The 5,766-nt window shown below is 32.0% G+C and overlaps 1 protein-coding gene across 1 annotated transcript in view; it reads right to left on the bottom strand.

Moving 5' to 3' along the window:
* LOC124181301 (CDAN1-interacting nuclease 1) overlaps positions 1-5,716 on the bottom strand; it is a 47,362-nt gene extending 41,646 nt beyond the window's left edge. Inside the window, exon 1 of the mRNA XM_046567728.1 lies at positions 5,645-5,716. The gene's annotated coding sequence lies outside the window, so the exon portion shown is untranslated. The remainder of the gene's footprint in view (positions 1-5,644) is intronic.
* Positions 5,717-5,766: the final 50 nt, after the last annotated feature.

Raw genomic sequence — 5,766 nt, 5'->3', positions numbered from 1 at the left:
TATCCATAACAATAATATAAAGTTCCCCAAAAACAAATCAAAACAGAAAAAAAAACAAAAAAACAAAAAAAAAGAACATAAGGAAAAAAAAATGCTTGACGAAAAAGTAAGAGATATATATATATATATATATATATACATATATTATATATTATAAATTATTTATTTCCTTATCATCTTGTTATACTTATTCATTTGTTCGTTTATTTAACTATCGTCATAATATCGTCGTTATTTTTTATTCATATATAATTTGTTATCGCAAGCCAGATTATATTTATTCTTATCTCGAAGTGGAAACGGGTTCGTTTCATGTATCAAATTGCCGAATTTACGAACGAATAACTTCCGATTTAAACCTGTAGGCTAAAAACCACCGTAATTTTTATAACAAATCATTACATCACGTTTGTTCAAAAAAAAAAAAGGAAGAAGAAAAATTATTTTCTTTCCTTGTCAATTCCGACAAGGATCTTCCTGAAAAACGTACGATAATCGCGATGCGAAATCGAATTGCCAATATTTGTCGATTGTTTTGTTAAGGTGAAATTGTACGGTGTAAAAATAGACCTAACAAAAAAAAAAAAAAAGAAAATAAATAAATAAATAAATTGAAAAAAAAAAAAACAACACCACTTCGAAGAACAGAAAAATTGTAACAGGAAATGATGAATGAGACAAAAATATACATAAGAAAACAGCATCCTCGATATGTAGTTCAGAAAATTGAATTGAAAAACTATTGCAATTTACAATTATTATACGATGAATTCATTTACGAAGACAGTATAATTGATCCTGGATTGAAAATTGCTTATTACATCTACATAGATATATGTATATTACAATAACTTAAAAAAAAATTCATCCATCGCGAATCCCGCAAGACAAAGTGATCGCGTAGAATCGGTATTATTTAATTAATGTATAAACTTCGTATCGCTGCTGAAGGTTGTGTAGAAAAATTGTTATCATATATTTAGTTACAACATTGTTTACTCAATTTTTGTACACAGCTTTCTGAGATATTTGAAAAAAAAAAAAAAAAACGTAGCGAAGAGAATAAAAATGTGAACATTTACGGAAAAAAAGCATAAAGATTACGGAAAAGGTACAAATTCCCTGAGCCACATATTGATAAACGAATTATTCGTACACGTACGAGAAATTAAACTATACACGTATCATATATTACTTGTGTATGATTGAATGAGCAGAAAAAAAAGACAAAAATGTATCAAAGTTCCGCAAGATGGTCCAATGAAAAAAATAAAAAACGTATGAAGAGAATCTAAGATTCGTAAATAGACACACATTTTCCAATTTCCACTACACATATTTATATATGTATATATATATATATATACATATATATATACACACATATATATATATATATACAAAACTTTGAGTCGTTTTATATTATGTACAATAGAGTTCGGTATAAGAATCCGATAATTACTCTTATCATTGCTAATTAATTTCATTCTTCACCACTTTACACGTTACGAATTCTGTATTATAATTATTGTTATTATATCTATATATATATACGTGTATATACATATATAGATACATGTATAATATATTATATGAATGATTTGTTAAAGGTTGAAAACGGTTTGATTATATCCTAGATCGACGGAGATACAGTTTTATATATTAGAATACACGTACGCGTTGAAAAACGAGAAAAAAAAAAAAAAGGAAGAGAATGGAAAAACGTACAGAGTACAAGTTACAAATTTTGTTCAATTTATTTATTTTTTTTTTTCACCGCGTTATCGAAGGATGCGTAGATTAAAAAGAGAAACAAAAAAAGGAAAAAAAAAAAAAAAAACACGAGTCAGAGAATATTATTAGTAAAAAAGTTGTGTAGATACTCTAGATGTGTAACTAGTTGAGAAGAGAGAAGAGAAAAAAGAAAAAAAGCGAGAGAGAGAGAGAGAGAAAACATCCACAAAAAAGAACAACCAAAAATCGGAATAAACGACAATTCGAATCAACATATTATATTACAACTGTATAATTATAAATTATATAAATAATATATAGTATATTATAGTTGGAAATGAATTTAATCAACCTTATTCTGTACGCAACATATAATACTATACATACCTATGCATATATAAATGTATGTATATATGTAATATATATACATACATATACGTATATAACTCACGTGATAACTGAATAAAATCTTTATTTTTGGCCCGTATCGTTTTTTTTCATACCCATGCACACAACCTCTTAGATTGAAAAATATTTATAAAAAAAAAAAAACATCCAAATTTACTCAACTATGATTTCTCGAAATTTATATTCTACAAATCATTTGTCATTTATCGTATTTACTCTCAATTTCTGCCCGATATAATAATCACAATAATAATATCAATAATTACATAATAAGGTTGACTAAACTATTCACTAGCGGGGTTTATTAATTATTGTAGGTGAGTTAACAGCTTGTGGCAAACGCGTTATGAACTCTTTTCGGTTTCTTCTTAATCAAGAGATAATCATTATCCGCGCATACATATATATATATTTATACATACTTATGTATATATGTATAAAGTTAACGCGAAACGAAGAAAAAGTAAAAATATATGGGAAATGAAAAGCATGATAAATTATCTCTTCTTTTTGCAATGAATGGAAGAGTTAGAGTTGTTGAACGATGAAAATGATAAGATTCATTTGTTATGTATTACATGTTGTATTCATTGTACGCTACATATTTAAAATCATATTTATTATTAAGTTGATTCAAATGATTTGTGCAGATATATTGCAAAATGAATGTTATAATACAGTATAATAATCTAATAGAACATTGTAACAGCAAAATACGGGCGAGAAAGAAGAAAGAGTTTCGTTTTGTCAAGGCCCTTCAAAATCTAATTGACTATAGTAAAAATGATGTATTTAAGATACTAAAAAGGAAAAAAAAAGAAACAAATTTCGTACCAAAACCCTTTCAGTAATTTTTCACGGAATTAGACGATTCAAACTAAAAACAGAATCATCATTTTTTACTACCGTAATCGCTGGGTCGGTGAAAATTTTTCGCAAGTTCCGAAGTATTATTATACATATATATTATTAACTTTTTATACGTGATATACATTATATTATCAACGATTTTCAATATTTTCCTTGCGTGAAATATTGCGAAAATTTGTTGTTGCTCTTTTTCACTTCAACTCAAGATTTTTACAGGTAGGTAAATTGTGTAATATTGTATTGACGCGCATTAATCACTTTTTCTTTTCAAAAGTTTTGTTGAATTGTTTGACCTCCGAGTGAAAAAATTGACGAAGTTTTAGAAAAATGATAAACTTAAAACTTAATAAAAGAGAAAGAAGAAAACATAGTAGAGCCAGTAATTAGTAACGGGGGAATTTATTCTCACCCTGTTACGAACATTATCAGAGTATAATTTATCACTTCACATCCTCCCCTTCGCTCGATAAAGTATAGGTATACTTAACATCGTGCGAGTTTATAATAGTCTGTAGGTAAATGTGAGTAATGGGTACGCGACGATAAAATTATCGTTATTACTGTGTAATTTAGGAGCAAAGTTTGCCTTGGATGAATCAACAAAAGTGTATAAAAAGAAAAATTTATGTACATGTGATAGAAAAAAGAAGAAATTGTATTTTGAATTGAAATTATTTTTCAATTATTCCGCGTCCGCGCTGTTATAAAAATTTGTTTTTTTTTTTTTTAAATCCGTTTCATAAAATACGTGTCAAAGCGGGAATAGATCGCGACTCGTTGAACTCTCACCGCACTCGTGAATTTTGGGTTGCATCCGATAATTGATGCGAAAATTCAGATCACCCTCGAGACGGAGAAAATTTTATCCCGCAAGTTCCAAAGCTTCGGGTAACACGCGCAACATTTGTTGACACGGAGGCAAATCGGAGCGATTTCGGTTACTCGGGGCCAACAAACAGCTTCAAGGTTTAGCAAAGTTTGGATTGCTTACGGTTGAGCGGCTTGGCGAAACTGGTAACTCCCAAACACGCCGCGAATCACCGGAAATGCAATTTCCTACCACGCTGAGTATCTCGAAATGTGATGTGATCCGTAAACCATTTTAGATCGATAGAATTAAGCTCGTTTTGACCCGAAGGTTTAATCAATTTCAAAGGATTTTAAACGATTTCAAAAGATTTTAACGGACTTCGGATGTTTTCGGATGATTTCAGAAGATTACAAGAGACTTTATGAGATGTCAAAGGAAAATTTCAGAGATTTAAAAAGATTTCTAGAGATTTCAGACGATTTCAGAAGACTTCGTGGGATTTCAAAGGATTTTTTCAAAAGAAAATTTCAAAGAGTCTGAGGGATTTGAAAAGATATCAAGATATTCGGAAAACTCTACACCGGATTTACGATTAAGCCCTTGTTTATATCAAACCGATAACAGCGAGGAAGAATTTTGATTCGCGATTCACCGAAATCGAATTGCGCAAAATTTTCAAGCCCATTTCCATTCCTCCAGCAGTTCAAAGAGTTAAGAATCCGAGCCGAGTTAATTGTTTAACTATCTAAAAGTCAATTCGAGCTTAAAATCGGGCAATTTGAACCCGAGTTCAAAGCTCGAGAGTTCAGAGGGTGAAAAATTAATTAGCCGTTGTAAAGTTCGTCGAGTTGAGGCTGAATGTATTGTAAACACGGTCGGAAAGCTCGTTCATTAACGTATAACAACATTGGAAATGAGTGAAATTAGTGAAATCAGTGCAGATTTCAGTTTTATATCACTTCGAAGCGAAACACACTCGACGAGAAACGAATCGTCGAATAAGAAACGCAATTAGCGAGGTCAAGGGTCCGGAGTTCGATCCGAACAACGTCGACATCCTTCTTTCTAGCCACCTTTGCTTTTTTTTCGTCGCCTCCCTCGGTTTCAAAATTCACCCACACTCTGCCAGCTACAGTCAACCGGCCAGGGTGTAAGAAAAAAGGGAGAAGATAAGCGCGCACGGGATAATCGAGATTCATCGCCCAGCAAAAACACCCGGAGTTTACTCTAGAAAATCCACTTACGCAACTACTCGGCTCAAACTCCGCACGCCTTGTTCGTACAACGCGATTTTTCCACTCACTCGGGCCGAGTCAACAGCGACTGTAAAAATCTGGTTCTCGCTTGATTTAAACTCACTAAAGTCAGCAACGCTAATTAAGCAATGAACATTTGTTTATATTTCTTTGACAATCTGAAGGTTCGTAAACGACAGTATTGTCTGAAACTGCAACTTCAATGTTTCTTCGATTATCATGTTGGATGTACTAACGATTCGTACTGAGTAAAAAACCGTTATTTCGCGATTTTGGAACAGTTGATGAAATTCAGTAAGCCGTAATAAAAGAAAACATACTCACATTTTGCAATCTTGTTGCATTGAAAATTATTCTAAAAGTAAGAAAATAGTGGTTATATTATCCCGATATCGTGTTACGATAACGTTACGAACTTCAACCTGGTCTTCGACTTGCCTACCACGTGCTTCAAAGTAAAAACCAAACCGCACGTTCTACGAACGTACATTCGACCTTCCGTGTAGACGCAAAGAAAAGCGGACCACAGTAGTTGGCTACAAAATTTCGTCAAAATATTACTCACCAGAAATCACAGGATCCTCGATGGCAGGAATGCAGATCACTGGCGTGAAGTTAGATGTCACTCGGAATAAATTCACTCGCTGCAAAGAACGGGGCAAATCACTGCAGAGCACACGTCGCGTA

This window comes from Neodiprion fabricii, chromosome 4 (genome assembly GCF_021155785.1).
Source record: "Neodiprion fabricii isolate iyNeoFabr1 chromosome 4, iyNeoFabr1.1, whole genome shotgun sequence".
Taxonomy (NCBI): domain Eukaryota; kingdom Metazoa; phylum Arthropoda; class Insecta; order Hymenoptera; family Diprionidae; genus Neodiprion; species Neodiprion fabricii.
This window is presented reverse-complemented; position numbering and strand designations above follow the sequence as displayed.